The sequence below is a fragment of the Phaethon aethereus genome, assembly GCF_964289735.1.
Source record: "Phaethon aethereus genome assembly, chromosome: W".
Lineage (NCBI taxonomy): Eukaryota > Metazoa > Chordata > Aves > Phaethontiformes > Phaethontidae > Phaethon > Phaethon aethereus.
Window position 1 is genome coordinate 38,210,190 of NC_138581.1, and position 26,835 is coordinate 38,237,024.

General features: G+C 45.7%; 1 protein-coding gene across 1 annotated transcript in view; it reads right to left on the reverse strand.

Moving 5' to 3' along the window:
- The window catches only part of LOC309415054 (CDC42 small effector protein 2-like), a gene marked incomplete at its 5' end in the record, with an annotated part of 75,202 nt that overhangs the window by 35,811 nt on the left and 12,556 nt on the right, over positions 1-26,835 (reverse strand). The window lies entirely within an intron of this gene.

The window sequence follows — 26,835 nt, forward strand, 5'->3', positions numbered from 1 at the left end:
TCAAATTTGAGGTTTAATCATTCAAAACAAGAATTAAGGGTCAAAGAGCATTAGTAGAGTGTAATAAACAGCTAACTTACATAGGTTGTGGTGCCTTGCCATAGGAACTTATGCCCATTTTTCTAGTAACATATTTCACTGTGGTGTGCAGAATAATGCCTTGAATTTGATCAGGTTTAGTTACAGCCATATCCTTAGTGGAGCCTGTATACTCAGATAAATTTCACTCTGCGTGGTTGTAGTATGAGAGCTGCAGAGATGTAGTGTGATATTAAGACAGGATGCCAGATTAGTTCCTAAGCATACTCTGATTACTGTGTCATGACACATAATGTAAGAATTGCTTAACTTCTGTCTCCCCTTTGTCAGTCATGGCTTGAGTTTTTATTCATGTAATAGCAGGTAAATGAGAAATTAGAGGCAGTAAGGACTTCCTCTAGTAAAAGTTGCTTTGGCTCTCTGCCTCCAGTTGAGCATTGCATCTAGAAGAATAAAATGAAAAATACTATCCTCATCTTTTAGGCCAGAGGCAGTAAGCTTGAGTAGAGTGAACCATGCAGCCTGCAACCACTACAAGCCAGTATCCTGTATTTAAAAGATGAGAACAGTCATGGAGCACAATATGAATATTTCAATTTACAATATGTTAAACAAAATACAGTCTAATAGCTACAAAACTACTTAAGATCAATTAAAAGCTTCCCATTGTCTTAAAGTCTGCTCAATGTCCATTTCTAGTCAGCAATAAGATCTTAAGAACACCCAGACTCAGACAGGAAGGTACATGCCTCATGAGTGGACTCACTGCTATTGAAACACAGCCACAAATGAATCTTTATGATTCATCAGAGCCTGCAGCTATGAGAATACATTACTGGGCTTAGCCAAAAAGTAAAAAACACTTTTAACCCTTTCCTGTACCTTTTCACTATTCCTAAAAGCGAGTTTCAATTCCTTATTGCATCAGTATTTAACAGCCATGGAGTGGGGGAAAGCAAAACCACTCACACAGGAATAGCAAAACAAAATGACCTGTTCTATACCTAAACTTTTAGTGAATGTTCTATCCCCAACTAATTTGACAAGATCAACCAAATGAAATAACCATAGCTATTAAAAACATTGTACACTTCGGCCTCCAGTACAGTCAGCTGTTGGGATCCCCCTGTCACTCCAGAAAAACAAATGGGTTCTACCCCTATAAGGCTTGATGGCATCAGGGTACATTGTGCACCGGTGTCCACTAAAGCCTTATATTCCTGTGGGTCTGATGTGCCAGGCCATCTAATCCACACAGTCCAATAAACTCGGTTGTCCCTCTCCTCCGCCTGGCTGGAGGCAGGGCCCCTCTAATCCTGCTCATAGTACTCGTTACCCACTTCTTGTAAATAGGAATCAGAAGTCCCTTCAAGAGGATCAGAGGTGAGATCAGCCCTTCTATTCTTCCTGGGGAACGGCCCACTGGAAAGTGGAGTGATGATTTTCCTGGAGGAACCCAAACCCCCTTTTGTAATTGTCTTTCCTTGCAGCTCGCGTACTCGTGCTTCTAGGGTCGAGGTAGGTTTTCCATCCCACCTCCTCATATCCTCTCCATAGTCACGCAAGTGAAACCACAGGGTGGCTTGCGGTGTGTGTCCTCTATATCCTCTCTCCTGAGCAGGAGAACGCTTATTCCTAATGGTTGAGATACTGCTCCATACGGGTGGAGGGTAGGGCATATCCTCTTTGAATTGCCGGAACTCCCGGGACAGTGTCTCTACAGCAGAGACGCAGGCCCGTAGGGAGGAAGAGAGAGTTTCTTCGTATTGCCGGAGTTGGCCAGCCAATTCATCCACCGTTGGTCTCTCTCCGTCTTTCCAGGCCATTACTGCTAATGAGTTGGCATATGATGATGGTGCACTCCGTACAAACTTCCGCCACATAGGTCGCGTGCAATTGACTTCATCTGGATCTTTGGATGATTGTCCATTGTCCAAGTCACCATAAATCACCTCCAGCACAGCTAGCTCCCTCAGGTACTGGACAGCTTTCTCCGTGGTGGTCCACTTGCCTGGGCGACATAGAACATCTTCCTTGAAGGGATACCTTTCCTACACACCCGACAGGAGTCGCCTCCAGAGGCTGAGGACTCGTGCACCTTTTCCCATAGCTTTGTCAATGCCCCCTTCCCTAGAAAGGGACCCCAGCTGCTTGGCTTCCAGACCCTCTAATTCCAGGCTACTGGCCCCATTATCCCAGCATCGGAGAAGCCAGGTGACAATGTGCTCGCCTAGACGACGGCTGAAATCCTTTCGCATATCTCGCAATTCACTCAGGGATAGAGATCGGGTAGATACCGTATTTCTTCCCTCTTCCGTCCTTGTGATGGCCCTGCTTCGGAGCACTCTGCCTCCTCACTCTCTTCGTCTGGCTCCTTCTTAGAAAAATCTTCTTCGTCCCTTACTAAACGAGCTGACTTCCGCTTCCAAGATTTCTTCTTTTGTACAGAGGCAACTGATACGAGGACGGGCTGGTTCTCTGGTTCAGCTGCAACAGTCTGAGTAGCTACAGTGCCCGTTGCAGGGGTTGGAGTAGTCACAGTGCCTGTCACATTGTCATCAGATCCAGAGACCCTCTCCCCTCTTTGAACAGTGTCAAATAGAGCTTGGTAGGCATGGGCCAAGCCCCAGGACATGGCAATGATTTGTGTCTCCTTGGAGCTGCCAGGCTGACAGCATACTTCTTCCAAATATTCTGCTAGTTTATCAGGATTCTGCACTTGTTCGGGAGTCAAGTTCCAAAATATTGGAGGTGCCCACCGCCCTAGGCATTTGCCCATGCTGTTCCACATGCCCTGCCATTCATAACTATCCAGCCTTGGGGCAGATCTCTGGATGATATTCTAAAATTGCTTGGTAACCTTAGACAAAACCAAAACAGTGTGCCCCAGAAGTAGCAATAGAGGTATTTTAACTACCCAAGGGTGTTCAAAATACTGAAAAGTTATTGTGATGAAGGAGGAAGCATTATGAGAGAGGGTAGCAAAGGTACCATTCTGCATTTCCTCCATAAAAAGCCTTCCGGAGGCAGAAGTATAACTGCTAATTGTCTCCACAAGAGAGTACCCGAAATACAGTAACGGCTTTAGTACAGAGCTCAGATACCACATTAAGCTCATGGTCAGTGTCCTAAAAACACATCTCCCAGGCAAGACATTACTAATCATTGCAGAGTACAGCAGCCTGCAGAAACCAACATTGATCTTTAACATGCACGGCAAAGACGAGAGCATCATGCAAATCAAATAAACTGATATCGTGACCTGCAACTGTTATTATCTCAAGTCTTTTGCCCCATGTTGGGCACCAAAAAGGACTGTCGTGGTTTAGCCCCAGCCAGCAACTAAGCACCACGCAGCCGCTCGCTCACTCCCCCCTCCCCCAGTGGGACGGGGGAGAGAATTGGGAAAAAACTTGTGGGTTGAGATAAACACAGTCTAATAGGACAGCAAGAGAGAAGGAAACAACAATGATCACATCAATAATAATACCGACAAAGGAATGTACAAGAACAAGTCATGCTCAATACAGCAATTGCTCACCACCCGGTGATTGATAGCCCGTCCCCGAGCAGCGATTTCCACCCCCCGGCCAACTCCAGTTTATGTACTGGGCATGACGTCGTATGGTAGGGAATATCTCTTTGGCCAGCCTGGGTGAGCTGTCCTGGCTGTGTCCCCTCCCAGCTTCCTGTGCACCCCCAGCCTTCTTGCTAGCAGGCCAGCACAAGAAGCTGGACTGTCCTTGACGGCTCAGCAACAACCCAAAACACCAGCACATTATCATCCCAAATCCAAAACACAGTCTCACACTAGCTTCTGTGAGGAAAACCAGCTCTATCCTGGCTGTAACCAGGACATGTAGTTTCCAAGGGCTTTCAAAGCGAAAGCATTCATGGAAATGAATCTAGATGTCTTAAATACAGAAAACTGATATATTTCATAGAGACATAAATAGAATCATAGAATCGTAGAATCTTTGGATTGGAAGGGACCTTTAAAGGTCACCTAGTCCAAGCCCCCTGCAATGAGCAGCGACATCTTCAACTAGATCAGGTTGCTCAGAGCCTCATCCAACCTGACCTTGAATGTTTTCAGGGGTGGGGCATCTACCACTGAATAGTTACAAAAGAATCTCTAGCCATGTCCCAATGCATTAATATTTCAATCTAGACGTCAAACTCACATATATACAGCTAACTATTTCTTAAGTTATGCATGATATAAGATAAGAAAACATATGTGACTAACTGGAAGTGGAAACATCTCACATCCAGTTTATGTTTACACTGGATGAAAACTCCTCATCTAAAATGTTCAGTATTAGGAGCATCTCTATGAGGCATAATGGTTATTTTAAATACATATTTACTATATTTACACAATATAATATTGTAAAATTCTGGGACAGTTTGCCTGTGTTGTAGTCCTTGTTCTGAAGTGGGAAGAATCTCTGGAAAGTCTACTGGAACACACAACTCTCTCAATTAAAACACTTAAAATTGTTCAGTTTTGTAGAAGTTTAGTTTATATTGCCTTTTTTTTGTAGAATAACGGAAAGCTAAAGGCATTTGTGTGTACAAATAATACATCCATGATCTGTTGGTTTTAATGGAGTTTTGAAATGCTGGTGTTTCGATACGCAGAGAACTGAACTCTTTCTTTGAGCAACTCAACTTATTTTCTTCTTTACTTGTTGCTAAGAATGCTGGTATAGCAGTAACAGCATTAAAATGCTGGATCTTGTGAATGACTGTAAATGATTCTCCACTCATCAGCTAGTGAACCAGTAACCACTAGTTAAAGTGAATCACCATCGAACCCTGATTCTTATCTTAAACAAGTTTCTTATCAGAGGCCATTGAAGCCAGTTACATCTTGGCATGTACCCACTGATCTCTCTGAAGCAATGGAACAATATTTAAATGCTCTGCTAAACAAAGACCCCGAAGCAATTCACTCTAAAAGCAAATAAAACTGATGCTTTTTTTCTGCAGGAGCACTCAGTTTGCATTTATATTAGTGTTTTAGTTTGGATCAGGAGCATGTTTTTGAAGGGACTTTGCCAGTCCCTGTCTACCATGCTTCAATTTGAATTTCAGGGTAATCTTAGAGTGCATAAACTGGTTTTCTTTTGGATGAAGCTGAACTGGAAGACACTCTCCTAGCTGATACACTCCAATTGCTAATGGACATTGAAGCCAGAGGACTAGGCGAGCCAGTCTGAATTAAACCCTGAAACACATCTAATGTTCACCTTAGTTCAGAATCATTAAAGTTGGAAAAGACCTTTAAGATCATCAAGTAAATGTTCCTCAACACCAACTGTTTTGCTCTACAAAACTGCTTCTGTTAAGATGTGCTACTTCTTAGTGAAGACATAGACTCATTCAGAGAACTAAAAAAACTGACTAGTGTGGGTGAATGGATATGGAGAACATTGTAAGAAGTCACCTGTTTTAGGAGGATATAACATAGGGGACAGGAGTGGGGGAGCATGCTTAGAAAGGCTACAAAATTTTTACAGATGAGACTACAAACATTATTATTCTGAAGTTGTATTTTCTGAGACCCTGTACCTGAAAGAATACATGCAGTACTGTTGTTCTGTAAACAATAGGAATTGACACATAGATTGGTTCTTCAATAAATTAGCCTTTGTCCATGACCCAAACTCCATTTGGTAATTTACCATAAATTAAACTTAAAATATAAATATAATTAATCATTCCAATAATGAGATTTGACTATAAAGGTGATTTATAAAACAGCTTTGCATTTGTATGATGCTAGTGGAAAGGACTTCAATCAACCGGACATCTGCTGGAAGTATAATACGGCATAGAGGAAACAGTCTGGGAGGTTTCTGGAGTGTGTGGAGGATAACTTCCTGACACAGCTGGTGAGTGAGCCCACCAGGGGAGGTGCCTTGCTGGACCTGCTGTTTACAAACAGAGAAGGACTGGTGAGAGATGTGGTGGTCAGAGGCCGTCTTGGGCTTAGCGATCACAACATGATAGAATTCTCAGTTGTGAGCGAAGTAAGGAGAGGGGTCAGCAAAACCCCTTTTAGGGAAACCCACTTTTAGCAAAACCCACTTTAGGGAACATGGTGGCGCTGGATTAATGGTTGGACGTGATGATCTTGAAGGTCCTTTCCAACCTTAGTGATTCTGTGATTCTGTGAAATTCCTTGCCTCAGTCTTCACTGGCAGTCTCTCTTCCCACACCTCTCAAGGGAATGGACTGTAAGATGGGGACTGGAGGAGCAAAGTGCCTCCCACTGTAAGAGAAGATCAGGTTCGGGACCACCTGAGGAACCTGAACTTACAGTTCCCTGAAGTCTATGGGACCTGATGAGATGCATCCCAGAGTCCTGAGGGAATTGGCTGATGTAGTTGCCAAGCCACTCTCCATGATATTTGAGAACTCACGGCAGTCAGATGAAGTCCCTGGAGACTGGACTGGATGGAGCAGGAGCACAGGTAGTGTTTTCCTCAATCCCTTCAGTGGCAGGGGGGAACACTGAAAGGAATAGGAAAGCACAGCTGGATAATAGGTATACAGAAGTTAAATTCTCAAAAAACAGTACCAGTTCCTGGGATGGAGGAGCCATCCTAGAATTTGACAATGCTCTCCTTTTAGAAGCATTTACATTCATGTTTTCACATCTTTTTTTTTTTTTTTTAGTGCATGTCTTTAATGCATGTGCCAAAGAGTTTGGAAGTAGAAAATGTCTAATATTAGGACCTGAAATTAAAATCTGCTAAAATGGTTATAACTTAATAGAGATATTCGAAGTATTTTATTTCTAAGTATTTCTATTTTGTGGCTCAGAGGCTGGTGCCGTTGGCAGGGTTTGGGGTCTTTTGACTATGGGGCGGTTTACACGGCACTGGGCCTGCTGGCAGCAGATGGAGTACAGCTATCTCCAAGGGGGAAAAGGATTCTAGCTTAGGAGTTGGCAGGCCTCGTTGAGAGGGCTTTAAACTAGATTTGAAGGGGGAAGGGGATAAAACCAGACTCACTAGACATGAGCTTAGGGGTGGCATGCCGATGTTGGGGGTGAAATCGATAGCCCAGCTCAAGTGCATCTACACCAATGCACGCAGCATGGGCAGCAAACAGGAGGAGCTGGAAGCCATTGTGCAGCGGGACAGCTATGACTGAGTTGCCATCACAGAAACATGGTGGGATGACTCTCATGACTGGAGGGCTGCAATGGATGGCTATAAGCTCTTCAGAAGGGATAGGCATGGAAGGAGAGGTGGTGGGGTGGCTCTGTATGTTAGGGAGTGTTTCGATTGTATAGAAATCAATGATTGTGAAGACCAAGTAGAGTGCTTATGGGTAAGGATGAGGGGGAAGGCCAATGAGGCAGATATCCTGCTGGGAGTCTGTTATAGACCACCCAACCAGGACGAAGAGGCAGACGAAGCATTCTACAAGCGACTGGCAGAAGTCTCACAATTGCTAGCCCTTGTTCTTGTAGGGGACTTCAAGTTACCGGATGTCTGCTGGAAGTATAACGCAGCAGAGAGGAAACAGTCTAGGAAGTTCCTGGAGTGTGTGGAGGATAACTTCCTGACATAGCTGGTAAGTGAGCCTACCAGGGGAGGTGCCTCGCTTGACCTGCTGTTTAGGAACAGAGAAGGGCTGGTAGGAGATGTGGTGGTCGGAGGCCATCTTGGGCTTAGCGACCATGAAATGACAGAATTCTCGATTCTTGGTGAAGCAAGGAGGGGTGTCAGCAAAACCACTACCATGGACTTCCGGAGGGCAGACTTCTGCCTGTTCAGGACACTGGTTGAGAGAGTCCCTTGGGAGATCATCCTGAAGGGCAAAAGGGTCCAGGAAGGCTGGACAGTCTTCAAGAAGGAAATCTTAAAGGCGCAGGAGCAGGCAGTCCCCATGTGCCGTAAGAAGAGCTGGCGGGGAAGACGACCGGCCTGGATGAACAGGGAGATTTTGCTGGGACTCAGGGAAAAGAGGAGAGTTTATAACCTCTGGAAGAAAGGGAAGGCAACTCAAGAGGAGTACAAGGATCTCGTTAGGTCAAGCAGGGACAGAATTAGAAAGGCAAAAGCCCAGCTAGAGCTCAGTCTGGCCACCGTTGTAAAGGATAACAAAAAATGCTTCTACAAATATATTAACAATAAAAAGAGAGGCAAGGAGAATCTCCATCCCCTACTGGATATGGCGGGGAACATTGTCTCCAAGGACGAGGGCAAGGTTGAGGTACTTAATGCCTTCTTTGCCTCAGTCTTTAATAGCCAGTCCAGGTATCCACAGGGTATTCAGCCCCCTGAGCTGGAAGATGGGGATGGAGAGCACAATAACCAGCCCATAATCCAGGAGGAAGCAGTTAAGGACCTGTTAAGCCAACTGGACACCCACAAGTCTATGGGGCCTGATGGGATCCACCCGACAGTACTGAGGTAGCTGGCGAAGGAGCTTGCCAAGCCCCTCTCCATCATTTATCAGCAGTGCTGGTTAACAGGGGAGGTCCCAGAAGACTGGAGGCTTGCCAATGTGACGCCCATCTACAAGAAAGGCCGGAAGGAGGATCCTGGGAACTACAGGCCTGTCAGCCTGACCTCCGTACCGGGGAAGATCATGGAGCGGTTCGTCTTGAGAGTGCTCACAGGGCATCTGCAGGACCACCAAGGGATCTGGCCCAGCCAGCATGGGTTCATGAAAGGCAGGTCCTGCTTGACCAACCTGATCTCCTTCTATGACCAGGTGACCCGCCTAGTGGATGAGGGAAAGGCTGTGGATGTTGTCTACCTGGACTTTAGCAAAGCCTTTGACAGCATCTCCCACAGCATTCTCGTGGAGAAACTGGTGGCTCATGGCTTGGATGGGATTACTCTTACCAGATGGGATTACTCTCTTACCAGGTCCTGCACTTCGGCCACAACAACCCCATGCAACGCTACAGGCTTCGGGAAGAGTGGCTGGTGAGCTGCCTGGCAGAAAGGGACCTGGGGGTGCTGGTTGACAGCCGGCTGAACATGAGCTGGCAGTGTGCCCAGGTGGCCAAGAAGGCCAATAGCATCCTGGCTTGTATCAGAAATAGTGTGGCCAGCAGGACCAGGGAAGTGATTGTCCCTTTGTACTTGGCACTGGTGAGGCTGCGCTTCCAATACTGTGCTCAGTTTTGGGCCCCTCACTACAGGACAGACATTGAGGTGCTGGACCATGTCCAAAGAAGGGCAACGAAGCTTGTGAAGGGTCTTATGAGGAGCGGCTGACGGAACTGGGGTTGTTTAGTCTGGAGAAAAGGAGGCTCAGGGGAGACCTTATCACTGTCTACAACTACCTGAAAGGAGGTTTTAGCGAGGTGGGTGTCAGTCTCTTCTCCCAAGTAGCAATTGATAAGACAAGAGGAAAAGGCCTCAAGTTGCCCCAAGGGAGGTTTAGATTGGATATTAGGATAAATTTCTATACCGAAAGTGTTGTCAAGCATTGGAATAGGCTGCCCAGGGAAGTGGTTGAATCACAGAATCACAGAATTATTAACTTTGGAAAGGACCTTCAAGATCATCAAGTCCAACCGTTAACCCAACACCACCACCATGCCCCCTAAACCATGTCCTGAAGTGCCACATCTACATGTTTTTTGAACGCCTCCAGTGATGGTGACCACCACCTCCCTGGGCAGCCTGTTCCAATGCTTGACCACTCATCATTGAATCACCATCCCTGGAGGTATTTAAAAGATGTGTAGATGTGGCACTTAGGGCCATGGTTTAGTGGTGGACTTGGCAGTGTTAACAGTTGGACTCGATTATCTTAAGGGTCTTCTCCAACCTAAATGATTCTGTGATTCTAGGATTGCAGTAATCTCAAGTAAACTAAGAAACTAAGCAACAGATCACCCATTGCCCCTAACATGAGTCTATTAAAGAGAAAGAATGGAGCATATCAACGATAACAACAAATTAACATCAAAGACAGACTAGACTTAAATGTTTATCTGTGTAGGGCACAGTAAACTAAATTAGAAAGGAAATAGCTTGCTGATCTGATCTAGTCTAATCCAGAACACCAGGTCTCCAGCCACATCCAAATCAATATGAAATGATCCATAGATAATGTGATGCATCTTTATTTTTTGACACAGCTCTTTGTCTTTCATTCTGTCTAATCATCTGTAGAACTCTGTCATCATTTCTGCTCACTCTGCAAGAATATCTTTATTAGTCTACAGAAAAGCCAAAATAACAGATTGTTAAGATATTTCAATACAAAATTTGTAAGCTTGCCGCAGACACACACATGCAGAAAAGCTAAAAAGTTACATTTATTGAGGCATAATCCCTGTGCTTTACAATCTTCCCTTATGAATAATGAGAAACATATTTTGTATTTTGAGAAACAACATTAATACATAATCAGGAAAAAAAAAAAATCATGCTTTGGCACCTTAACTGAAGCACAGTAAAAACATCAACTTCCTGAGATTCATTTTGCAGTCTTGTATCAGTTTTTCCCTTAATTTTAAGACTATTTTTAAAAAGCCATTAAATCAACCCTTAAAAGTAATGCAGATTATGGAAACCAAGGTATCCATACTATTACATTGTAGAATTGGGTATCCCAGCAGCATATGAGGCTAAATTGGGTCACATTTATCTGGCAGGATTGCTTTAATTGAGTCAGCAAAGATTCCTAGTGGCTTGCAGGCCTTAGCCTAGCTAAGACAAAAATAGTTTTTTTCCTTTTATTAAATGATTACTCTCATAAAACAGGCTTATCGTCACTTTCTGCAAGAAGGTAACTAAAGAACATATAATTCCTCTTTGAAGACTGGTTCAATTTACTTGCTAACTCCCTACTGGGAAAACTTTCCCTGGTGAACAGAGAACTGAATGATCCAGCTGGATGCTCTAAAGGGCTCCTTTGCAGAATGACTTTCTGCAGTCAGAGAATGACAATTTACATCTATTATCTCAAAAACATTTGCTGTTTGTCACTACAAAATAAATTCATGAGATAGATACATACTGATGAAGTAACTGGTCAGGATGCCTTTGGAGCAGCAAGGAGAACCCAGAGATAATGATGAGTTCATACTGGTAAAAAATAACATAGCAAGGAAATACCAATGGGAGGATTGCCAGAAAAGTCAGCAGTCAGGAATGTAAGTGTTGACAAACAGCCTAAGGTACTCCATTTCACAGCATGGAGAAACATTCATAATCACAAATTTGCTTCAGTGGCCACCCCACCTCCTACTCATGTGAGGACTTCTGCAAAGCTCCCAAAATTGTCATCTTTGGAAAACCGTTCATCCAGTTCATTTTGTCCATCATTCAAGGTGTAAGGGCTTTAAACTGAAAGAGGGTAAATTTAGATTAGATATAAGGAATAAATTCTTCACTATGAGGGGGTGAGTCACCGGAACAGGTTGCCCAGAGGAGTTGTGGATGCCCCATCCCTGGAAGTGTTCAAGGCCAGGTTGGATGGGGCTTTAAGCAACCTGGTCTAGGGGAAGGTGTCCCTGCCCATGGCAGGAGGGTTGGAACTAGATGATCTTTAAGGTCCCTTCCAACCCAAACCATTCTATGATTCTATGATTCTATGATTCTATGATTTAGGTAGGTCACTGGAACAAGCGCATCCCATAATACATTATGATCTAGTCAGTCTTTGCTTGCTCTCATAAAGTCAAAGCAAAAAGGAGTTGTTATCAATACAAAGGAAGCAGTAACACTCTCACATTCTACTCATACTATGAAAAAGTCGCACATTTAAAAGGTGATCCTTTTAAAGGAGTGGCTGGAAAGCTGCCTGGCAGAAAAGGACCTGGGGGTGCTGGTTGACAGCCAGCTGAACATGAGCCAGCAGTGTGCCCAGGTGGCCATGAAGGCCAATAGCATCCTGGCTTGTATCAGAAATAGTGTGTCCAGCAGGAGTAGGGTAGTGATTGTGCCCTTGTACTTGTCACCGGTGAGGCCGCAGCTTGAATCCTGTGTTCAGTTTTGGGCCACTCACTACAGGACAGACATTGAGGTGCTGGAGCGTGTCCAAAGAAGGGCAACGAAGCTGGTGAAGGGTCTGGAGAATAAGTCTTTATGGGGAGCGGTTGAGGGAACTGGGGTTGTTTAGTCTGGAGAAGAGAAGGCTCAGGTGAGACCTCATCACTCTCTACAACTACCTGAAAGGGGGTTGTGGCGACGTGGGTATTGGTCTCTTCTCCCAAGTAACTAGCGATACGATGAGAGGAAATGGCCTGAAGTTGTGCCAGGGAAGGTTTAGGCTAGATATTAGGAAAAATTTCTTTACTGAGAGAGTCGTCAAACATTGGAAGAGGCTGCCCAGGGAGGTGGTGGAGTCACCATCACTGGAGGTGTTCAAAAAACATGTAGATGTGGCACTTCAGGATATGGTTTAGTGGGCTTGGTGGTGTTGGGTTGATGGTTGGACTTGATGATCCTAAAGGTCTTTTCTAACCTTAATGATTCTGTGATTCTATGGATGAAAAGCTGGACATGCACCATCAGTGTGCACTTGTAGCTGTATTGGGTTTGCGTGGCAAGGTTTTGGTAGCTGGGGGGGGTTGCAGGGATGGCTTCTGCGAGAAGCTTCTAGAAGCTTCCCCTGTGTCCGACAGAGCCAGTGCCAGCCGTCTCCAAGACAGACCCACCACTGGCCAAGGCCAAGCCAATCAGCAATGGTGGCAGCGCCTCTGTGATAACATATTTAAGAAGGGAAAAAACCCAGCATGCAGCAAGTGCAGCTGGAAGAGAGGAGTGAGAATATGTAAAAACAGCTCTACAGACACCAAGGTCAGTGAAGAAGAAGGGGGAGGAGGTGCTCCAGGCACTGGAGCAGAGATTCCCCTGCAGCCCATGGTGAAGACCATGGTGAGGCAGGCTGTCCCCCTGCAGCCCGTGGAGGACCCCACGCTGGAGCAGGGGGATGCCCAAAGGAGACTGTGACCCCGTGGGAGGCCCGTGCTGGAGCAAGCTCCTGGCAGGACCTGTAGACCCGTGGAGAGAGGAGCCCACTCTGGAGCAGGTTTGCTGGCAGGACTTGTGACCCCACAGGGGACCCACGCTGGAGCAGTCTGTTCCTGAAGGACTGCACCCCGTGGAAGGGATCCAGGCTGGAGCAGTTCGTGAAGAACTGCAGCCTGTGGGAAGGACTCATGTTGGAGAAGTTTGTGGAGAACTGTCTCCCGTGGGAGGGACCCCATACTGGAGCAGGGGAAGAGTGTGAGTCCTTCCCTTGAGGAGGAAGGAGCAGCAGAAATGAACGCGTGATATACTGACTGCAACCCCCATTCCCTGTACCCCTGTGCCGCTTAAGGGGGAGGTGGTAGAGAAATCAGGAGCAAAGTTGAGCCTGGGAAGAAGGGAGGGGTGGGGGGAAGGTGTTTTAAGATTTGTTTTTATTTCTCATTATCCAGCTCTGATTTTGATTTGCAGTAAATTAATTTCCCTGAGTTGAGTCTGTTTTGCCTGTGACGGTAATTGCTGACTGATCTCTCCCTGTCCTTATCTCACAGACTCACTAAGGTTGGAAAGGACCTTCAAGATCATCAAGTCCAACCGTTAATCCAGCGCCACCATGTTCCCTAAACCATGTCCTTATCTTGACCCATAAGCTTCCCATTATATTTTTCTCTCCCCTGTCCAGCTGAGGAGGGGGAGCGCTAGAGCGGCTTTGGTGGGCACCTGACCTCTAGCCAAGGTCAACCCAGCACAGTAGCCCAGAAGGCCAACCATATCCTGGGCTGCATCAAAAGAAATGTGGCCAGCAGGTCAAGGGAGGGGATTCTGCCCCTCTACTCCGCTCTGGTGAGACCCCACCTGGAGTCCTGCATCCAGCTCTGGAGCACTCGGCACAGGAAAGACATGGACCTGTTGGAGCGGATCCAGAGGCGGCCACAAAAATGATCAGAGGGATAGAACACCATCTCCTATGAAGAAAGGCTGAGAGAGTTGGGGTTGTTCAGCCTGGAGAAGAGAAGGCTCCAGGGAGACCTTATTGCAGCCTTCCAGTACTTAAAGGGGGCCTGTAAGAAAGATGGGGACAGACTTTTTAGCAGGGCCTGTAGTGATAGGACAAAGGGTAATGGTTTAAAACCAAAAGAGGGAAGATTTAGACTAGATATAAGGAAGAAATGTTTCACAATGAGTGTGGTGAGACACTGGCACAGGTTGCCCAGAGAGGTGGTAGATGCCCTATCCCTGGAAACATTCAATGTCAGGTTGAAAGGGACTTTGAGCAACCTGATCTAGTTGAAGATGGCCCTGCTCATTGCAGGGGGTTTGGACTAGATGTCCTTTAAAGGTCCATTCCAACCCGAACTATTCTATGATTGTGTGACCAAATTATTTAGTAAATTCCAGTGAGCTGAAGCAAAGAGATTAATATCAGAAAATATACTGTGCCAGTGTGGGAAAAAGACAGTGCTTGAACCCTCTGAATGCAGACTGTGTTTGTAGCTCTGGCAACTGGAAGTTTTATTTATTTTAAAAGGCTTTTCCTTGTAAAATGTCATCATTTGATGTACATTTTATGAAGCAACAAAATGCTATATGGTAAAAGAGATTTTCAGGTTGTATTTCACAGTAAACTTCAAAAGAAAATTTTTATCTGTCAGATTACATAAAAAATTACAAGGATACTAAAACCAAACAAAAACTTCTCATTCTTTTTATAATTTTTCTTTCTTTTTCACTGAGAAATAATATGATCTGACTGATTCTAGAACATAAGTGTACTGGTTTTGGCTGGGATAGAGTTAATTTTCTTCATAGTAGCTTGTATGGAGCTATGTTTTGGATTTGTGACCAAAACAGTGTTGATATCACACCAGTGTTTTAGCTGTTGCTGAACAGTGCTTACAGAGCATCAAAGCCTTCTCTCTTTCTCATGCTGCCCCACCAGCGAGTAGGCTGGGGGTATGCAAAAAGTTGGGAGAGGGAACAGCTGGGACAGCTGACCCCAACTGACCGAAGGGATATTCGATACCATGTGACATCATGCTTAGCAATAAAAAGCTGGGGGAAAGAAGGAAGAAGGGGGAGCATTCGTGGTTATGGCATTTGTCTTCCCAAGTAACTGATACATGTGATGAAGCCCTGCTTTCCTGGAAATGGCTGACCATCTGCCTGCTGATGGGAAGTAGTGAATGAATTCCTTGTTTTGCTTTGCCTGTGCATGCAGCTGTTGCTTTACCTATTAAACTGCCTTTATCTCAACCCACAAATTTTCTCACTTTTACCCTTCTAATTGTCTTCCCCATCCCTCTGTAGGGGGGTGAGTGATCAGCTGTGTGGTGCTTAGCTGCCTACCAGGGTTAGCCAACAACAATAAGTTATTATGTAATTTAAGTTATCCTAAGTACTTGATGACTTTTCCGATTATTTAAAATAATATGGTCCAGATAGTGTGAACAGAAGGGCTTACATCAAACAGACTAAATAGAAATAAATATTTAAACTAGTGTAAAGTTCAAAGAGAGTGTGCAAGAGAAAGAGCAAGAGAAAGAGCAAGAGAGATTTAAATACCACAGAAGATCTTTTTGCTGAAATGAAACGTGATACAAGCAGCATACAAGGAGACCAATTTTACTGTCTTCAAAGGATAACCAAGAGGCACTCATATTTGTAAAACATTACTGCAGATTTTACATTGCAGTAATCTCACATAAGTATTATGCACTTCAGAAATTCCTCTTGTGTTTTAATACATCTCTTAAGTCTAATCAGCTTTTCCATATCTAAACTACTTACTTGATGTCAATTTTAAAAAATAAGATAATTTTCATATATAATTAACATCATCTAATTTAAAAACTAGCTAGAGTAAGTGTTTGCCAAAACATTTAAGCTGCACTACATTCAATAAAAAGTCACGGTGCTTATACACATGCCCCATGAAGACCTACTTATCAATGTCCAAGACATCTATATTTTACAGTATTCTGCATTACCTTTCCTCAGAGGATCTCAAAGCAGTTAACAGCATCCTGGGCAAGCATTAATCTAAGTAAAATATTCCAGAAGTCAATCAGTTTTTGCAACAATGAAACAGATTCTTCCCTTTACAAAAAAAAAAAATAATCCAAGCCAAAAAATCAACACCCTCCCCAAAACCTCACATGCAAAACACCAGCAACCCACTATTCAAAACACATACTTGACAAATTAGAGAAACCAGGGACTACAGTTTGTACCTATTTGCTATATAGAAAACATCTAAGTGTTGCAGCCTGCAGTAAACCCTATAACCTTCAGGTATTCTGCTTGAACCACTAGATCAATTAACATCTGTATTTGGTCGGGCTGAGATGGAGTTAATTTTCCCCATAGCAGCCCTCATAGTGCTGTGCTTTGTACTGGTAGCTAGAATGGTGTCGATAACACACCAGTGTTTTGGCTACTGCTGGGCAGTGCTCACACAACATCAAGGCTGTCTCTCCAACATTTCCCCCTCATCAGTAGCCTGGGGATGGGTAAGGTCTTGGGAGGGGACACAGCCAGGATAGCTGATGCAAACTGGCCAAAGGGATATTCCATACCATATGATGTCAGCTCAGCAATAAAAGCTAAGGGAAAGGAGGAGGAATGGGGGGCATTCGTGTTCCGATGTTTTTCTTCTGGAGCAACCGCTATGTGTACTGAAGCCCTGCTTCCTGGGAAGTGACTGAACATCGCCTGCTGATGGGAAGTAGAGAGTAAATCTTTGTTTTCTTTTGCTTCCACACATGGCCTTTGCATTTTGCTTATTAAACTGCCTTTATCTTGACCCACGTGTTTGGTTATTTTTTTTTCCCCATCCTAGTTTCTTCCCCCTGTCCTGCTGAGGAGGGGAGTGATAGAGCGGCTTGGTGGCACCTGGTGTCCAGCCAAGGTCAACCCACCACAGTCCTTTTTGGCGCCCAATGTGGGGCATGAGAAAACAGCAGTTTTGCATTAAGCTGCTATATCTATAGTAGTTATTAAGGGGCAAGCTCCTGTGTGGGTCACGGAGTTTGCTGGCTGCACTGCTTATCTCATTATTTTGCTGAGCTTGGGAACATGTTGATAGAAATAATGGCTATGTGCTTTGCCCTGGCATTGATGGCTTTAGTGTGCTGGGGGACCTATTTTGTGGGGAGGATGAAGGAACTTGGGAATGTGCTAGTATAAACAGTGACTATGTGCTTTGTCCTGGCATCGGTGGCTGGGCTGTGCTGGGGGAGCTGTCTTGTGGAGGGGATGGGGGAATACATCTCCCTCTCCCTACCCAGGATTAATGTGAATGGTTTTATTATGCAGGCTCCTGAGGTCCTTGTTCAACCTTACAGGAGCTGTTTAATACTATCAATTAACACTGTTGGCATATTATGGGGTCTGTGGAATCTGGTCTCGTCCTGGTGTAAGAGAAGACAACTTTTGGATGAGGTGATATTGAAATATGCCCTGAGGTGGACGGTCCCTGGGTGTGTGGAAGGATTTGGGCAGGTTCCTAGGATGGTTATCACCTCCCATAGCCTGGGACTTTACACCTGAGCAGGCAGGCAACCCTGGCAAACTGACGCGCCACTTGATAGAAGGGTACCTTGCCTACCCCAATGAAAACCAGCAGCTCCTAGCACTGTACTGGGGCCTGGCCGGTGTCTATTGAGCCACAGTTCAGTACTCTCAGAGGACTGTGGTTGAGGCAGGGACCCAAACAACAACAACAACAACTACAGTAATTGCCCCAGTAGTGAAAAAGAAACAGTGGACAAGGAGAACAATGGGTCCATATTATGGATTAGTAAGGGAGGAGAGAGAAGAGGAAAGGTTTGATCAAGACCCTGGTCCTTCAACAAGGAGACTGGAGGAAGGAGTGAGAGAATGCAGACAGGAAGCAGAAACTACCTGGTCCCTGACCTCATCAGAACTTCGAGACATACGGAAAGATTACAGCCGACAGCCAGGTGAGTGGATTGCCGCCTGGCTGCTCTGATGCTGGGATAACAGGGCCAACAGTCAGCAGCTGGAAGGTAAGGAAGCCTAACAGCTGGGATCCCTTGCTAGAAACCAGGGAACTGAGAGAGGAATTGGAAAGGAGGCAGTGTTGGGATCACCCTGCACGGCTCGACTTTAAGGAGAAGGAGCTGTGGCGTTGATCTGCACGGCTCGACCTTAAGGAGAAGGAGCTGTGGCATTGAGAAGCTGGTAAACAGCTGGATATCTGCACAGCTCGGCCTTGAGGAGAAGGAGCTGTGGTAAACAACTAAGAGGAAGCAAAGGAGTGCAGGAACACCTGCAAGCAGTGAATCCTGACTGTGTGAGAGGCGCATGGACAGCGCGTGATATTTTGTATATAGCCAACTGCAATAATGTGTGTAACAAGCTGTAACCAATCATGAGTATGTGTGTGCAGTGGCTAAGCAAAAATTATGATATATATTGGGGTCAGACAAGACAATAAACGGCTTCGGAATATAACTCTCATAGAGCTGTGAAGTCCATCCTTCTCCCGCAAATGGTGACCCTGACGTGATACGATCTATGGGATCTCATCAGTGAACACCGGTCGAGCGCAGAGGACGCCGCGGGAGAAGCCCGGTTGGAAGAATTGCAGTCAGCGGGACTGACGCAAGGAAAAAGAAAAAGCAATACGTTGCAACGGAGAAGCACCCGTGAGCAACCGGGGCGGCATGGGGCAGAACACATCGCATGAAGAAGGGGCGATAGTCAGACTCCTGCTGCATATGCTCTCTAAGAGAGGACTGAAATATGATGAATATACACTTAGAAGGCTTCTAATTTGGAGCCGAAAGAAAGGGTACCTCCCCAATCTGTCAGTGGCGTTTAAGGCAGAGATGTGGGAGGAGATAGGAAAAATGTTATGGGAACATATTGAGAAAACCGCCGCAGAGTTAGTGACAGCGTGGAAATTGATATTAACCACATTAAAAGCCTTGAAGGCAAAGAGAAAAGATGCAGCTGATATGGAGGAGGCTGTTAAACCGCCTTCAACCAATCCCTTTTTAACCGAGCCAGAGGATCCAGGACCTTCAGTGACTCCAACTGTACCTCCTGAGGTGCCAGATGCACCGGGTGAACCGGCTGCATTAGATAAGTCAGAGAAACAGATCTACGATGATATATGTGAGGGCAAGACAGGACAAAGTTGCCCAGAACAATGTACTCAATGTTCCCCTGTGTGCCCGTGTGAAAGATTGATGGGGCGGGCTTTACCACCCCTGAAACCACCCAGACTTAACCGATTGAAAGCTGTAGTTTTGAAGCCCTCAGCCGAGCCCCTGCCACCTTTACAGCCCCCGTTGCCTGATAGCAGAGACGAAGGAGAAGAGCCTGTTGTAGAGACTATAGGGAGGCAAGAGCCTAGAATGAAAGGTGACCCTAGAGAGCGGTGGAAAGACCTTTTTTTAGGAGCGATGAAAGACGAGGAAACAGAGTTACCAATGGCATTTCCTGTTAGTGTACAGCCTCATGGGCCCAATCGCTGGGACCCGTTTCATTGGGACTTGATTAAGGAAGTGCGGAAGGCAGTGCAAAATTATGGCTTGCAATCACCTTTCACGCAAGCTCTATCAGATAACATATTCACGGGAATGGTTCTTACACCATGGGATTGTCGGCAGATGATAGATATGTTGTTGACACCAACCCAAAGGTTATTGTGGGCAGACAGATGGTATAAACTCTGTATGCAAGAAGCCCTGAGAAACCTGGAGCGTCAAGACGGCGATCCGCTTCAGAACATTACTATGGAACAAATGACAGGCCAGGGACTGTTTGTGGATGTTAGATTGCAAGCTCGGCTGCCCTTAGAAGCCTTGCAATTAGTTGGGCGACTAGCGTTGAATGAGTTGCGAACAGTCCCTGAGGAGGGAAAGAGGCAACCATCTTACACTCAAATTAGACAAGGGAGAGATGAACCATATATGTCTTTTGTTGATCGTCTGAGAGACGCTTTGAATAAGGTGTATACCAATGAAGACGCAAAACTAGCAGTGTTGTTGAATTTGGCGGTAGTGTCCTGGTTTCAGCCAGGATAGAGCTGGTTTTCTTCACAGAAGCCAGTGTGAGACTGTGTTTTGGATTTGGGATGAGAAACTGTTGATAATGTGCTGATGTTTTGGGTTGCTGCTGAGCAGTCAAGGACAGTCCAGCTTCTCGTGCTGGCCTGCCAGCGAGCAGGCTGGGGGTGCACGGGGAGCTGGGAGGGGACACAGCCGGGACAGCTGACCCAGACTGGCCAAAGAGATATTCCCTACCATACGACGTCATGCCCAGTACATAAACTGGAGTTGGCCGGGGGGTGGAAATCGCTGCTCGGGGACGGGCTGTCGATCATGGGGTGGTGAGCAATTGCTGTATTGGGCATCACTTGTTCTTGTACATTCCTTTGTTGGTATTATCATTGTTGTTTCCTTCTTTCTTTCTGTCCTATTAAACCGTGTTTATCTCAACCCACAAGGTTTTTTTTTCCTAATTCTCTCCCCCACCCTACTGTGGGAGGGGGAGTGAGCGAGCAGCTGCGTGGTGCTTAGTTGCCGGCTGGGGCTAAACCACGACAGGTAGAAAATGCCAATGTAGATTGTAAAAGAATTTTGTTAGCTTTGCCAAAAGAAGCAACGTTAGTACAAATGGTAGAAGCCTGCAACAGAGTAGGCTCTGCCACATATCAGGCAGAGACACTCGCAAGTGCCTTTGCAGCAGCAATTAAGCCATTTATAAATGGAAAAGGGGAGAAAAAATGTTTTAATTGTGGAAAAACAGGCCATTTTAGAGCTCAGCGCAAGGCCACAAGGAAAGGACCTAGGCAGATTGAGACAGGTCATAAATCCTTCCGACAAGGACCCTTTCAGCAAGGAATAGGCCCAGCAGGAGCACCATGTGGTCGATGTCAAAAATTTGGTCATCAAGCCTCAGAATGTTGTTCAAAGTATCATCGGGATGGTATGAAATTGGGAAACGGGCGACCAAGCGCGAAGGCACCCCACATGACGACACAAATGGGGAAGCACCACCAGGCTGCTTGGCAAGCCTCAGCGCCCAAACCAGAGGGAGCGCCGGAATGGACGTGGAAACAACAGTAGAAGTTACCTTATGGGACATGTCGGTTTATGATGTCCCGACTAACGCAAATGGACCATTAGGATATGGATTGAGTGCTTTGTTATTAGGACGATCTTCAGCAACAAAGCAGGGACTTTTTGTTCTCCCTGGAGTCATTGACGCTGATTATACGGGAACCATCAAAGTAATGTTGTAGACTCCATCTCCTCCTGTTGCGGTTCCTGCAGGCACACATATTGCACAACTGGTGCCTTTTACTGCTTCTGTACCTCAGGCAGCGCAATCAGTGAGGGGGAATGGAGGGTTTGGCTCAACAGGAAGACCACAAATCTTTCTAGCGCTAGATATCAGCAGAAGAAAACCGACTTTGAAAATGAAGTTTAGGCATCCTGACCCCACCGTGCGACCGTGACAATGGACCGTCGATATGTTAGTGGATACAGGAGCTGATGTGACCATAATCAGTCAGCGAAAGTGGCCACCAGGCTGGCTGGCTGGCTCAGTCTCCAGCTCACGGACTTGTAGGGTTTGGTGGGTTTTCTGCAACACAACAGAGCGTAACAACTCTAACCTGTGAAAATCCAGACGGGCTAGTGTGTTCAGTACGACCCTATGTAGCCGTATTACCATTAAGTTTGCTTGGGCGGAATGTACTGAGTCAAATGAATGTATCACTCTCTAGCGATCTGCAGGGTTTTCGGTAGCGGCCATTGAAACGCGACCTGTGCTCAAACAGGAATGGAAAACCGATGATCCAGTGTGGGTAAATCAATGGCCGCTGACCGCAGAAAATGTCGCCCACCTGGAAGATTTGGTAAAAGAACAGCTAGAAAAAGGCCATATTGTGCCAACCACTAGTCCTTGGAACACACCTGTTTTTGTGATTCCAAAGAAAAGTGGAAAATGGAGACTATTACATGACTTGCGAGAAGTCAATAAGGTTATAGTGGACATGGGAGCCTTGCAACCAGGGCTACCATCTCCCTGTATGATACTGAAGTATTGGAAGCTTTTGATTATAGATCTCAAAGATTGCTTTTTTACAATCCCTCTGCATAAAGATGATGCCAAACATTTTGCATTCTCAGTCCTAAGTACAAACAAGGCGCAACCCATGCAAAGATATCATTGGACAGTATTGCCACAAGGCATGAAAAATTCGCCCACAATGTGTCAAATTTATGTAAATTGGGCTTTACAGCCAATCAGAAAAAGGTGGCCTCAATATCTCATCTATCATTATATGGATGACATATTGTTGGCCGGTGATCAATTAAATCCGGAAGAAATGATCGGGGAGCTCATTGAGCTTTTAAGACAAAGTGGGCTGCAAGTGGCGCCGGAAAAGATACAAGCTGAAGCGCCTTGGAGGTACTTGGGGTGGATGATCACTGAAACGTCGGTGACCCTCCAAAAGGTTGAATTAAGAATTCAGATTAAAACATTAAATGATGTGCAAAAATTGGTAGGAGACGTTAATTGGATTCGACCTATTTGTGGGATCACAAACCAAGATATGGAGCCCTTGGTTCAGCTCTTGCGAGGGGATAGCAGGTTAAACTCTCCTCGGCAATTGACCAAGGAAGCCCGGGAAGCAGTAGCAAACATTTCTGAAAAGGTAACTCATGCATTTAGTTCTAAGGTAGACCCCTCGATAGGGATCCCTTTGGCAGTAATCAATCACGAGCGACATCCCTATGCGCTTATAATACAGTGGATAACAAAGCTAGAATCAAAAGCGGACCCATTGAGAATTTTAGAGTGGGTCTTTTTGCCTCAGTAGCACAGAAAAACCATCACCACGAAAGTAGAGTGTTTTGCAAATTTGATTTGCGCAACAGAATTATTGATATATCAGCAAAGGACCCGAAAACTATTTTAATACCATTACAACAAGAATATTTGACTTGGGCTTTGCAGCACTCTGTTCCCTTGCAAACTGCATTAGCAGGATTTGAGGGTGACATTCAGATTAATTATCCATCACACAAAATGTTTACCTTTTTTAAAAACCATGAAGTAGAAGAAAAATCAAAGTGTAGTCAATATCCAGTTCAAGGTGCTACAGTATTTACAGATGGTGGTGGGAAGACAGGCAAGGCAGCAATAGTATGGCGAGAGCACGGAGAATGGAAAGAACGGGTACTTGTCGTGCCAGGATCAGTTCAAAAGGTAGAACTACAGGCAGTAATTGAAGCCTTTAAATTATGGCCTGAAGAACCTGTGAATATAATTACTGATTCTTTATATGTAGTTGGAGTACTCCAAAGATTGGAAGGTTCAATCCTCAGACAGGTACAGCAGGAACAGCTATATCAACAATTTAGAACGCTTTGGTTTTTATTGCAGAAAAGACGACATCCTTATTACGTTATGCATATACGCAGCCATACCAACCTTCCAGGGGAATTGGTGGAAGGAAATGCAAGAGCTGATCGGCTGACTGCCGCAGTATGGGCTGGACCTGCTCCGGACCATTTAGTTCAAGCACAAGCCTCTCATGCCTTTTTCCATCAATCTGCCAAAGTTTTAGCGAGACAATTTAATCTAAGTGCAGGTGATGCTAGAGCTATTATACAGACTTGTGCTGATTGTCAACAAATAGGCCCAGGAATCGCGATTACAGTAAGTCCCCGAGGATTGCATTCGCTACAACTATGGCAGATGGATGTGACACATGTTGCTGACTTTGGAAGATTTAAATATGATCATGTTTCAATTAATTGCTATTCTGCAGTAGTTTGGGCCACTGCACAAACAGGAGAAACTAGTAGGCATGTACAAAAGCATTTGCGAGCTGCATTTGCAGCCCATGGTATACCCCTACAAATTAAAACCGATAATGGTCCTTGTTATGTAGCCCAGTCAACCCAACCATTTTTTGCTCAATGGGGAGTGACGCATGTTACTGGAATACCGCATTCCCCAACTGGACAAGCTATTGTTGAACGAATGAATCATTCCCTGAAGCGTTTACTGCAAAAACAAAAAGGGGGAGAGGCTACCACACCACCGCAAGAACGTTTGAATAAAGCCTTATATGTGTTAAATTATTTGCGTCAAGCAGAAGGAGAAACAGTACCTCCCATAATAAAACATGCAACAGGAATGACAGGAAGTCTGAGTTAACACAAAATGTGCAAGTAAAAGTTAAAAATTTGGAAAAGGATATGTGGGAAGGACCTTTTCAACTGCTAACCTGGGGACGAGGTTATGCTTGTGTCATTACAGATTCTGGAACTCGTTGGGTACCCGCAAAATGGGTAAAACCATGGGTGAAACAGTCACCATCGTCGTCGTCGGACACATCTTGACACTATCAGGTGTCATCGCAATCTGGATGCCACCTCAGCCAAAAGAAAATGTATGGGTAACATTAGCAAATCAAACAGGACAGGACACCATCTGTCTGTCTCTTTCCTCCCCAGGCAATCCCTTTTCAATCTACCAGAAGGGTTATGGTGGCTGTGTGGAGATCAATTGGCTGGGAAACAGCTGCCTGGAAACTGGTCAGGGGACTGTACCATGGGTGTCCTAGTTCCTAATTTGCAAATAATCAATCACACTGAAATTAGTGGTATCATTAGACGAACATGGAAAGCTTTTAGGGCAAACCACTCTATAACCACAAATCCTTTGGTAAGATATAATATTGGTTTTCATAGCTTTGTGCAAGCACTTTTTCCATCACTAGGAGTAGTTTCCATCGCTAGGAGTAGTACAGCTAGAATTGTTTGCCTTGTAACATTCTGCTATTGGCTTGAGCATGGTTGATACGTGACTGCTGGATTATGGTAAGATACTGTGTGAACAAAGCCTACGAACCAATAGACGGGATGCCTGTGGCGCGTGCAGCACATCTGGCCAGTGGGCGCATGCACCATAAGCTCCCTGTGTTAAAAGGTGACAACCGCGACGTGTTCCGACACTCGCTGGCCACGTGTGTCGAAACTCGTTCCTTTGCAAATACCGGGATTTCCCGAAGGGCAGTGGGCCGGTGTACGGCAAGGCCACCGTTGCCTCCATGGGGACGCCCACGTAAAGCTGGCACCTACCGACTGCTGGGCTGAGTTCGCGGCACAGGACGATACAAGAATGTACAGATGGTCCATCTTCCTCACAGTCCTCGGGTTTCGAATGATCCATCAGGTTTTGTTTATAGATAAACAAAAAGGGGGAGATGTTGGGATCACCCTGCACGGCTCGACCTTAAGGAGAAGGAGCTGTGGCGTTGATCTGCACGGCTCGACCTTAAGGAGAAGCAGCTGTGGCATTGAGAAGCTGGTAAACAGCTGGATATCTGCACAGCTCGGCCTTGAGGAGAAGGAGCTGTGGTAAACAACTAAGAGGAAGCAAAGGAGTGCAGGAACACCTGCAGGCAGTGAATCCTGACTGTGTGAGAGGCGCATGGACAGCGCGTGATATTTTGTATATAGCCAACTGCAATAATGTGTGTAACAAGCTGTAACCAATCATGAGTGTGTGTGTGCAGTGGCTAAGCAAAAATTATGATATATATTGGGGTCAGACAAGACAATAAATGGCTTTGGAATATAATTCTCATAGAGTTGTGAAGTCCATCCTTCTCCCGCAAGGCAGCAATTTGCAGTCTCTGGAGATGGCTTCTCTCAAGTGTGAGGGCAAGATATCTATTCAAGGAAGATTTTGTGAACTCCCCAGGAAAGTGGACTACTGCAGATGAAGGCATCCAGTACCTGAGAGAATTAGCGGTGCTGGAAGTCACCTACAGTGATCTAGATGATGATGCGGTCTCCAAAGATCCGGAGGATGTCCTGTGCACACGGGCTATGTGGAGGAAGGTGATTCAAGGTGCCCCAGCGTCATATTCTAACAGCTTGGCAGCGATGTATTGCCCAGTTATAGATACACCAGCTGTGGAGAGAGTGTCTTCTTGGCTCCAAAACTTTGAGGAAAATCTCTGTCCCTCCTCATCCCTACAGGCCAGCACCTTGGCTGTCAGGGGCGCCCCCAGAAATCAGTCCTCTCCTGCCCCAGTCAGAGGGAAAGGGAGCCCCAGGCGCATGTTGCGTGGCACACTGGTTTTTCCTGAGTGACCAGGGAGAGGACATGAGGAAGTGGGATGGTGAGACCATCTTTAAGCTGGAAGCCCGAGTATGTGAACTGAGAGGGAAGCCAGCTGTTAAGAAGGGGCCAACCAAGAAGGCTGTCAGTTTAGTCACTGTAGAGATGCAAGAAGTTCTTCCAGACATAGAAGAACTGAAATCACCTCCCTTGATCCTGGTGAGGGGACTTCTGGTCTGGCACTGCAAAGGTCAGACAGTGAATACTCTGATGAGGATCAGGAATAGAGGGTCCCTGCCTTCAGCCAGGAGGAGGAAAGGGATGACCAGGTATACTGGACTGTGTGGATTCGATGGCCTGGCACATCAGACCCACAGAAATACAAGGCTTTGGTAGACACTGGTGCACAGTGTATGCTGGTGCCATCAGGGCATAGGGGCACAGAACCCATCTGGATCTCTGGAGTGACAGGGGGATGCCAAGAATTGTCTGTACTGGAGGCTGAGGTGAGCTTAACAGGCGACAAGTGGGAAAAGCACCCCATGGTGACCAGCCCAGAGGCCCTTTGTATCCTTGGCATAGACTACCTCAGGAGAGGGTACTTCAAGGACCCAAAGGGGTACCACTGGGCTTTTGGTGTAGCTACTGTGAATACAGAGAAGATCAAACAGCTGTCAACCCTGCCTGGCCTCTTGGAAGACCCCTTCGTTGT